This window comes from Sander lucioperca, chromosome 9, assembly GCF_008315115.2.
Source record: "Sander lucioperca isolate FBNREF2018 chromosome 9, SLUC_FBN_1.2, whole genome shotgun sequence".
NCBI lineage: Eukaryota > Metazoa > Chordata > Actinopteri > Perciformes > Percidae > Sander > Sander lucioperca.
In genome coordinates, this window is record NC_050181.1 from 35,522,047 (window position 1) to 35,533,991 (window position 11,945).

The window sequence follows — 11,945 nt, forward strand, 5'->3', positions numbered from 1 at the left end:
CTCCGCAAAGAGTCATGCAAAAGCACCACTTTAATTCTTGTATTTGCCAGAGATGTGCTCGTACGTTTCTTGGAAATAAGTCATTCAGCATGAAAAAAGCATAAAACATGACTAATCGACTAAAGAAATCTAAGTTGGCTAAGACCAAAACGACCGATTAGTCGACTAATCGACTAAGAGGGAGCAGCTCTACATGAGACCAAACCTTTAGGAGTTATTTTAGATAGTAAATTATCATGAACAACACATATAAATAACATGGTTATTATTATTATTATTATTATTATTATTATTATTATTATGTTATTATTTGTCACAAAGCTCAACCAAAGTATTAGCTAAAGCTTTAATATTGTCTAATCTTTACTATTGTTCAGTAGTATGGTCTAATGTAACTCAAGAAAAAATAACTAAATTGCAAATGGTGCAAAATAGAGCCGCGCATATAGCGCTTAGATGTGGATATAGGACAAATGTTGTTACAATGCACAAATGTTTAGGTTGGTTATCTGTAAGCAATACACTCTATTCATTGTGTGTTTTTTTTTTAGGAATATTGTTACAAAGAAACCATCTATTTTGTATAATAATCTACCTTTCAGTTTAGATATACATGACTATGCGACTAGACATGCCACAAGAGGTAACTTTACTTTACCAAAAGCAAAGACAAATACTGTTAAACGAATGGTCACTATAGAGCAATGCAAGAATGGAATGTGCTACCTGAACAAATAACAAGCCGTAAAAGGAGATTTAAAAGTCTAGTTAAAACATATCTATTGATTAGAGAAGTTGAGTAGACAAAGAAACAACATTGGTTGAGGTTTAACAATATATGTATGTTTGTTCACTTGTGAGATGTGTCCAGAGAGGATGAAAGAGATGTTATGTGACGATAGTATGTGGATATGCCTGTCTTAAAAATGTGTTCAACCTAAATGTAAGGAATGCCCTATGACTGCACTGGTGGAGCTGTCTATGTGTCTGTCCTTGTCTTATGTGTGAAATGTGTAATAGTTTGGCACATAACTGCTCGTAAAGTTACAAGTTTTTGTTTTTACACTTCAGTCTTTGTACGGAACAAACAAAGAAAGATCAATCAATCAAAATGTATTTATATAGCACTTTACAGCAACCAGCAGGTATCCAAAGTGCTTAACATCAGAAACCAAGAGTAAAAACACATATCTTACAATAGAAAGAATGAACATAGAAAACAGTAAAATCAGAAAAGGTTACAAAGACACAGAAGAATGAAATTGTCACACCACTGCTACGTATTAAAAGCCAGACTAAACAGATACGTTTTGAGTTTGGACCTAAAAAGAGCTACATCTGTAATAGTGCGAATATCAGGGGGTAACTTGTTCCAGAGTCTCGGGGCAGCAACTGCAAAAGCCCGGTCACCCCACCGTTTATATCTAGACCTTGGCATTTCTAAAACTCGCTGATTTGAACAACGCAATGACTCCCGCACTGTGCTCCCGCAAAGTTAAAAATACTATACAAATACAAATACTCCGGGGCCAGACCATTGAAGGCCTTGAAAGCAAACAATAAAACCTTAAAATCTATTCTAAAACGCACAGGGAGCCAATGTAGAGTGTAGAGAACGGGAGTGATATGTGCACGTCTAGATGTATTTGTTAAAAAGCGAGCAGCAGCATTTTGCACGAGTTGAAGACGTGAGATGGAGGTCTGATTCAGACCAACATAAAGAGCATTACAGTAATCCAACCTTAAACTAATAAAAGCATGAATCGCCTTTTCTAGATCGTGCCTGTTAAGGAAGGGCTTAACTTTAGCCAGGAGACGAAGCTGGAAAAAGCTCATTCTAACAACATTACTGATCTGCTTGTCAAATTTCATGCTGCAATCAATATAAGATAGCACATGTTAACTGGTGAGCTTTAAATGTGCTCACAGGCATGCTGTGTTACCTTTGGAAAGAGCCAGGCTAGATGTTAGGTTTCTACCTACTGTAATAGGCAAGACCATAAAGTGTGACATCACTGAGCGATCTTTATTCAAGCTGCTCCACACACTGCCGGGGAAACACCCTTGTGGTTACATGGTGTGTTTGTTCTGTGTCTGCTTATTCCTCTTGTTTTCTGCCTTTTGGGAGCTGTAGCACACTTGGTAAAACTGCTAGACTTCAGTTTGTTCCTATATTCAAAGTCAAACACATTTTGCATCTGATTCAAGAATGTTCCTGTTTGATTGGCTTAGATGATTTTTTTTGTTTGCTGAGCTTCTTTTTTATGGTCCATTTTCTGTTATAAATCTTTAATGTCCTTTCATAAATCGGGGAATACATTTCTAATACACTGGTACTTCTCCATTGATATACAGTACATGAAAGCTGTCGAATTAGTAAGCACCCAAACCCTCAAAAAAAAGGAACTATGCATTTTGCCTATCCTCATTTCGTTAATGCCAGTACCCCTCCAGTATTGGTAAGTGGTATAGTAATTTTGAAATTAGGGCTGTCAATCGATTAAAATATTTCCGTCCATTTTATCTGTTCTAAATGCACTTAGTTTAAACTTAGTTAGTTAGTTTTTTAACGGTCTTATTAGGGCTGTTGGAACAAATTCAGAAACTTGAATATAATTCCAATAGGAAAAAAAATCAATATTATTCAAACGCTGAAATTACTATTCCAATGTAATTTTTTTTTTTATAAATATGTTGGCTAACGTTAGCTAATCTCCCTCTATTTGCCTTGGCCTACCCGCATGTGAAAACGAAATGCTTTTATCATGTCACGTCTGATGAACAATAAGTTAGCGGGAGTGAGAAACACAAGGCATTGTGAGGTCTTAAAGCAACACTATGTAACTTTTGCCTCTTCGGTCCCCATAGGTTGTCTCATTGAAACTACAGCCGCGCGAGCTGTAGTGGAAAAGTTACATAGTGTTGCTTTAAGATCACGAAGCAGGGGGGAGTGACAGGCTGCGGCTGGAAATCGGAAGAAGGATGGGAAATCGTTTTAACATGACTTTAAAATCAACATCCACCAAGCCAACTGTTTTCCAACTGTGTCAAGAGTTATAGGAGCTTAGCTGGGAGCTTCATGGAGACAGCTTAAGTTTATGTTAGCTGCCCTACAGCTGTCAGAGTTAGCTTTGACTTCATATATTACCTTCTAACAGCTGTATTCTCAGTAAGGTGACAATCTGCAAGAAACAGGTTGCTTTTAAATCACTAAAATAGTAGTGACAGCACCGTTTGGCTTAGTTATTAAGGCCGTTAGCATCGTGGCTAACACTATTGTTACTTAGTTTATGATAAATCGTTTCGGCTTTGCTTTCTAACATCATGTCATTGTGCTAACCGAGCCGCTTCAATACACTTGTTAGATAATGTTTCATTACAGCTCTCTGTTGATTTGTGTTATATGTCACAATGAATGTAAACAAAGTGGCGTGCAAGAAATGCAATGCGCCATGACGTAGATCCCCTTCAAGGCCAGGCTGATGTTGGAAGTCCCTCTAGTGGACAGAATGTGTAACAACAACAACCACATGCTTACAGTGGCAATGACAATGTATAACCCTGAGTAGTGTAGTACATATTTATAACAGGCTACATTTGAGCATTAAATACTTGAATATTATTCGAATATTTAAAAAAATAAATGAAATTTGAATGGTATTAGAAGAAGAATGACAGTTCTAGTTCTTATCAAGATGGGACAAATAGGTTTGCTTCATGCAAATGTTCGTTATTATTCCAACAACCTAAAACAATGACAAATACTGTCATATTTAATACTAATACTAATATTTTCCAGAATAACCTCAAAGGTACTGTAGGTTAAAAAAAAAATATATAAGCTGAAAGCATAATATGGCAAACTCAAGCCCATCAAGCACCAACAGATGGGCACATTGCCTCTCCCCTATCTTCATTACAGTCAAAGCAAGCGACCGAAATTCCCACTGTGAAAAATATGCCAAAATAATGTGCTGTGACCCCGAGGTAACGGATTACCGAGAGAAACCTCCGGTGAGCGCAGCGCGGTGCTGCAGCGCTTCCTGATTTCCCAAACTACGGATCGGCGCGAGGAGCCAAATTACAGAAAGGAATTTAAGTTAACTTGTTATTAATGCGTTCACTTTGACAGCGCTATTTGAAATCACAGCAGATTTGTAAACTAAAGTACTACAGAACTCATAACCCCATCTTCTGCAAACTTCCAGCTTTGTTGCTAATAGTCATACTGTACCCCTTAATAGGTACCCAGTAATTAAAAATACTCACAGTATAATTTCTCTTTAAATTCCTTCCAAACGCCAGATTATTGTTCAGTTGGTCATATTGTACCCCTTAATAATAGAATAGGTACCTGTAAATTAAAAAAAAGTATATTTACAATTATAAATTACAAAGTTCCCAAATTACACTGTAAATTGGGTACTACGGTTACATTGTGGGCCATATTCTAAAGAGTTACCCAAAAATGTGCTGATTCGGTCAGTGACATTGGTGACCAGTACAGACAGTACTCATCTTAAAAATGCTGTATTTAACAAATGGTTTGTGTAAAAAAAAAAAGAAAAAAATCAATAATCTAACAACCAGTGGGATATTCACACATCTGTAACATTGCCTCTCAAGGAAGGGGTTTACCACACGTTCATTTTAAACTTTATTCATATTCAAATGCATCAGTGACATAGTAGATCTCCCCTATTCAAAGACACTGTCAGGCCTCAATTGTAAATAGAAAAGATTGGCGCAACCTAATTAACATATCGAAGGATCTATCCCAACAGATGGCCTTGGATTATATTCAAGGCTTGGCTCAAGTTAGTGTGATGGAAATGTCTGACACAGGAACTGCCTCTCTGTGTGCTCATGGCTACTAGATACATGTTGTAATCATGAATAAACACTTACCTGATCTCCAGGAAAGGCTTTCTTTGGACACCCTCCAGTAGAGGCAAGCTAACCTTTCATTTTTATTAGGTTTGTATTCAGTTACAACGAATTATTTAAAACTGAATTATTTGGTCTGCAGTGACTCTGAGTGGGTTGTGGCCAAGTCTTTGCCAAAAATTCTAAATATGTTGATACAATCCAGACATTTAGAATTACTCCATGCCTGTGTAATGAATCAGTGTTATCCTACCCTAATGACGGCTATGGCTGAGCAACCAGCCAGGTATATTACCAGCCTAAATCCTATAAAGCCTTCAAGCTGGTGATAGGGCTACCAGTGGGTCAGTGGTACAGTAGCTGCCGGAAAATGCATTAGCGGATAAGATGGACTACCCTGTGTAATAGTACTAAAACAGTATAGCTAACAAGCAAGTCACCCGTCACTTTGAGGGGTTACATTAACATAAGGGCCCGAACCTGAGAGCAAATGTGATAAAGTCCCAGTTTAAACAGCTTCACTGCTGCGGAATGATGAGGATGATGAAACAATTGTCTTATGTCCGCATATCACGACAATGAAGTTTCAGTAAACTGAAAAATTTAATCAATTACTCGTATTTCTCATTGAAAAACGAATTACATTACAAATTACTCGCAAAAGTAATTAGTTACATTACTAGTTTACTTTTGTTACTCAACACATCTCTGTCAAAGATGGATTCAAACAACTCCAAAGTCGCAAACTCACATCACAACTTCAGTTTTTTATTTCTATATAGCTCTATTTGTACAAATAGAAAACAGGCATTGTGGCTTAACAAGCAGCTAGCTTATTAACATTAGCCTGAACATTAGCCTCGGTGACTTGACACAGCACTACAGATCGGTCATCGCACTGAAGCTGCCAGGTTCACACACCATCCAAGTCTGAACAAAACCAGATAATTCCTGAATGTTGGTTTGACTTCAAACCTGGTTTAATGACCATCGAGGATGCAACGTAACAGACAAGGCAGCAGTTACCAAAACTAGAGCTAGGGTCTGTTTGTCATTGCACATTTTTTGTGACAGTCTCTAATAGAGAAGCTGGGCTTTTACCTTCTACCGTCTTACGCATCTGTGGTTCGAGCAGCTTGCTGGGAGACTAAGACTGGGTGGGTAGTACGTTTTTGCCTTGACATTGGTCTTTGTGCTGGAGATCCAAGCTTTGTGTCACGTTGCATGTCTCTGAGATTTAGGAGGTTGAGAAAAACATCAGTTTCGTCTCTGTGAGACTTCTCCATGAGTTGTTCAGCACTGCGGAAAGTCCTTTCAGCTAACGCACCACACCGAATTCTGTTTTCAATTTAACACTTTAAAATGTCTTGAAATATTTATCAGTTACTTTTCGAAATCCACATAACTACACTTCGCATCGGCATGAATTGGATCCACCGCACAGCACTTATTTAAAAAGAAAATACGTTACTTTTAAAGCTGGGTCTCCCTTTATTTCCTTGCAAGTGATGTAGTAAAGGGCTATTTTTTTTAAACAGAGTCTGGCACAATGCTCACTCCACATAAAACACTACATTACATTACTTCCAGCAAACTTCACGTATAACAAAGAGGGCAAAATAGCATCATCGATATGTTTTAACCAAATATTCTCTGGTCTAAATCATCTAAAAACACAACATCACCGAATCCGTCGGGGGTTGAACATCAAAAAGTAACGTTACCTGAAAACAGCGTGTAGTTTCCTTTTAGCATCTCACATCACACTTTGTCACTATGACCACTACTACGGTCAGAAACATTGTGCCAAAATATGAACAATAACGTCGGAAACCCTGTTGTGCGTCTGCCCTATTTCTGATACCGTGGCGGCAGAAATTTTACCGTGGCGGACCGCCACAACATAGAGGAAACACTGCAGTTAGTGTCCGTGAAGCATTGGCTGCAGCTTTTCCTTCCTGGAAAGCTGCTCCAAGTCCATACTTTGAAGCATCCAAGTAAGTGTATCCGGCTTGCTGACGTCATAGTAAAACAAAACAAAACGTTTTCTGTTTGAATTTGGTATGACAGGTCATCTTAAGTGGGGCTTAACTGGTAAACATCTTTACTGAATGAGACCAGCCCTATTTGTATACATGCACGTAGCCCTAGCAGTGACAGAACATCCTCTTGGACAGTGTAAAATGACCATGTGTATGGCTATCCCTCTAGGTGGCACTGCAACTTAACGATACCAACCATGTTGATTTTGCTGCCCCGTATGCAACAAAAGGTTTGTGGCTTTGCAGGATAACTTCCTACAAGTATGGCCTCTGCAACAGCTCAACGTAGACTGTGAACACAGTGAGTGATCTTGAGGTGGCATAACAAAGGCTAACATTAGCCAGCTAACAGAACATGCAAGTACAACTACTTTAGAGTCAGCTGGCGTTGCGTTTCTACATTTTTTGCTACTTGCCTCGAACCCCTCAAGCTCGCACCTTCTGCAGCAGTCTGTCCACTGAAAGCAGAAAGTTGAAACTCATATCAACCCTCCCATTAAACACTCGGTAAAGCCGTGAACAAGCTGACTGCCTAAAATGTCAGTTACTGGGTTAGTAACTCTCATTTAATTATTGGATTTCTCTACCAAAGAGTGAAAAAAGTAATTACATTACTGTTACTGCCCAACACTACATCATATTTGGCTAACAAAATGCAAAGCCTCTACTTTCAGTATAACTGGTGTTAAATGAATGTGTGAAGTGAATTAAAGTGCAGGACATTTGCTTTACAATGCGAGGTCTCAGCAGCTGAAAATTTTAAATTTTAATTAAATCTCTGGTTCAGATCTTAAATCAGTGAATTTTTGCTTTGAGTTAGAGTGGTTCGTATTTACCAAAACTGACTTTATACCACATGAATAGATCATCTTGAGATTCTTAAAATTGAGTGTTACTTTATTCTGCTGTGAAGTGGAGACAGGATGTGGGAGTGAAACTGAGCAACCCTGACCCAATGTTTTTTACTTGTTGAATAAATGAAAAAGACGTGGAACTGAAAGAAAGAAGGAAGTCCGATACTTGGTCAGGCCCCAAACATCACCTCGTCTAACTCTGGAAGAGAAATGCACAGGCTGATGGAGCGCCTGCATTGAGTATTGATGAGTAGGATGGGATAGGATGTCAGAGCAAAGTGAAACCAGAGACCCTTCACAGAATGAGATGGGGAGGGAGTGGTGGTTGTGGTGGTGTGATTTAGCATTTTGACAATTTTTACTAACAAGACAGGCCTGGCACTCGGCCCCAGCGTCGGCCGGCAGAGTAAGGGAAGGAAGGGAGAGGAGGAAAAAGAGAGATGTCCACTGCTCCCATGCCAGCCGTACCTTTCTTATTCACAAGAGAACAAGAAAGGAAGACAGAACGATGTGAAGAGAAATGGAGGACGAGAAAATGGAGAAAGAGCGAGGGAGGGTGCACTTCCACTTGAAACTTAATTATGCATGGCAGGGCAGCTGGAGCAAAAGAGAGGAGAGATGGATGGAGAGGGAAGAGGAGAGTACCCACCTACGCAGAGGAAAGGGGGGCAGGTGAAGAGGAGGGGGGGTAGGAAGGGCAAAGGAGAAGAAAAAAAAAAAATTAGTAAGAAGGTGGGGGGTGTGGGGGTGTTCCTGTCATGCTTAAGGGTGTTTGTGGGTGGTGAAGGTTGCAAATACACAAGAGAGCCCATTGTGTTGGCTGGGCTGCAGGTGATTCTTCTCAACGGTTAATCTGGTCTGATCAAAGGACATTATGAAAAAAAAACACAAAAATAAAGACAGCCATCTTCACAGTAATACAGTGCCATCTATCAAGACGTGTCAGACGTATGCTCAGCAATAGATAATACAGCATAAAAGCCCAAAATGGCATAAATGTCAAAGTGAGGCAAATAATCATGGCAAAGACAAGACTAGAATACAGTCCTAAAATGTTATTTTCTTAACCCATCAGGAGGTTTAGCACAAAAAAAAAAATAAAATACAGATCAATTTATATTGATAATTCGAGTATGGAGTGTAATTTTGCACCAGTGCAGATATCTGCCTTAAGGTTTAGTCAGAAGAGAGTTTACAACAGCAACGTTCATAATCAGAACCAGCCTTGTGAGCAGTATGTTTAGTAGGGGTGGTACGGTTCATGAAAAACCATCCGAACCGTTCGGTCCGCTTGTCCCGGTTTGGAGCGTGTGTGCGTCGCACGATTCGACGCACGCGCAATGTAGCCTCATGCCCGTCAGGTGCCCGTATGTGACCTCAGACAGTGTGTTTCCATTTCGCGCGAAAGAAGAGGTGTGGAACGAAAGACCGTGCAAAACATTTCAGACCTTCCGTATGCTGTAACGTTTTTTCACTCTAAAGCTGCTGAAGCGGCTGCTGTTTCAATCCTGTCAGCTCTGCAGCGGGCGTCAGTTCCCCCCACGGTGGATGCAGGAAAAACCGGAGATGAGACGTACACGATGACCTAAATTGAGGACAGCTATGATCGTTATTGTAAGTGCAATGATAAGTTAAAGTCCAATAAGTACTTTATCAAACCGTATGAAGGTGTGTCCCAGGCCAGGATAGGAAATTAACTAACAATGTAAAGATCAACAAGCCACTGACACATATGTAATAAATTATTATTTTTTGTCTTAAATCCACCAGCCATTTTCATATTATACCAACATTTGCAGCATCCTGAGCCTTTTTGGTACGGTTACTAGGAAAACTCAGCCTAGAGTAATTTTATTCTCCCCAAAACAAGTTTCCTTTTTATTTTTAAAGAACTAAAAAAAAAAAAAAAAAAAAAAAAAAATCACAACTTTTTTTATGTTTAACGTATTCTGACTTATTCAAAAGACGGAGCTTTAAGAGTTCCTCTTTTTCTTTTAAAGGATACAATTTTTGTAAGAGCTACACTGAAGTTAGCAGTTTGATAAATCCAAGTGATTTCTATTGATATTCTGTAATATTTCAATCTTCATGTGCTAAAAACACATTCTCCTTTTTTTGCCAAATAAATGAAAAGCTTGTTGAAATCATCAATGTCTTCCCTCTTGCTGTATCACCTAGCTTTCCTTCAGAGATGGTCCCAATGATGTGCTTAAAGTCAAGTCAAATTCAGTTTGTGCATGATTACATGATATAACTATTTTTTAATACTGTATCCTACATTGTGGATAATTGAGCTATATATATATATATATATATATATATATATATATATATATATATATATATATATATATATATATATATATATATCTGGGAACCATCACCTTATCGTGGTGGAGAGGTTTGTGTGTCCCTATGAACCTGAGGGCTGTGTTGTCTGGAGCTTTGTGCTCCTGGTAGGGTCTCCCAAGGCAAAGTGGTCTCAGGTGAGGGGCCAGACAAAGAATGGTTCAAAAACCCCATGAAAAAACGAGGTAGAGATGATGTGACCCTGCCCGGAGGAAGCCCGGGGCCCCCGTCTGGAGCCAGGCCCAGATGGAGGGCCCGTCAGCGAGCGCCTGGTGGCCGGGTTTGCCACGGAGCCCGGCCGGGCACAGCCCGAAAAAGCTACGTGGCACCTCTCTCTCCAACCCATGGGCCCACCACCTGTGGGAGGAACCGCTGGGGTCGGGTGCGCTGCCACATGGGTGGCAGTGAAGGTCAGGGGCCTCGACGGACCAGACCCGGGGAGCAGACGCTGGCTCTGGGGACGTGGAACGTCACCTCTCTGTGGGGGAAGGAACCGGAACTTGTGCGGGAGGTGGAGCGCTACCAGTTGGATCTGGTGGAGCTTACCTCTACGCACAGTCTCGGTTCTGGAACCATACTCCTGGATAGGGGTTGGACTCTTTTCTTCTCCGGAGTTGCCCAGGGTGTGAGGCGCCGGGCGGGTGTGGGGATACTCACAAGTCCCCGGCTGAGCGCCGCTACGTTGGAGTTTACCCCGGTGGACGAGAGGGTCGCCTCCCTACGCCTGCGGGTTGTGGGGGGGAAAACTCTGACTGTTGTTTGTGCATATGCACCAAACAAGAGCTCGGAGTATTCGGCCTTCTTGGAGACCCTGAATGGAGTCCTGTATGGGGCTCCAGTAGGGGACTCCATAGTTCTGCTGGGGGACTTCAACGCGCACGTGGGCAATGATGGAGACACATGGAGAGGCGTGATTGGGAGGAACGGCCTCCCTGATCTAAACCAGAGTGGTTGTTTGTTGTTGGACTTCTGTGCTAGTCATGGATTGTCTATAACGAACACCATGTTCGAACATAGGGATGCTCATAAGTGTACTTGGTACCAGAGCACCCTAGGCCAAAGGTCAATGATCGATTTTATAATCGTTTCATCTGATCTGAGGCCGTATGTTTTGGACACTCGGGTGAAGAGAGGGGCAGAGCTGTCAAGTGATCACCATCTGGTGGTGAGTTGGGTCAGAGGGTGGGGGAAGACTCTGGACAGACCTGGTAAACCCAAACGGGTAGTGCGGGTGAACTGGGAACGTCTGGAGGAGGCCCCTGTCCGACAGACTTTCAACTCACACCTCCGGCGGAGCTTTTCGTGCATCCCCGTGGAGGCTGGGGGCATTGAACCCGAGTGGACAATGTTCAAAGTTTCCATTGCTGAAGCTGCGGCGGGGAGCTGTGGTCTTAGGGTCCTAGGTGCCTCAAGGGGCGGCAACCCACGAACACCGTGGTGGACACCGGTGGTCAGGGAAGCCGTCCGACTGAAGAAGGAGTCTTTCTGGGATATGTTATCCCAGGGGACTCCGGAGGCAGTTGCAAGGTACCGAAGGGCTGCAGCCTCTGCCGTGAAAGAGGCAAAGCAGCGGGTGTTGGAGAAGTTCGGAGAAGACATGGAGAAGGACTTTCGGTCGGCACCAAGGTGCTTCTGGAAAACCGTTCGCCACCTCAGGAGGGGGAAGCGGGGAACCATCCAAGCTGTGTACAGTAAGGATGGGACGCTGCTGACCTCAACTGAGGAGGTAATAGGGCGGTGGAAGGAGCACTTTGAGGAACTCCTAAATCCGACTAATACGCCCTCTATGGTAGAGGCAGAGCTGGAGGATGAT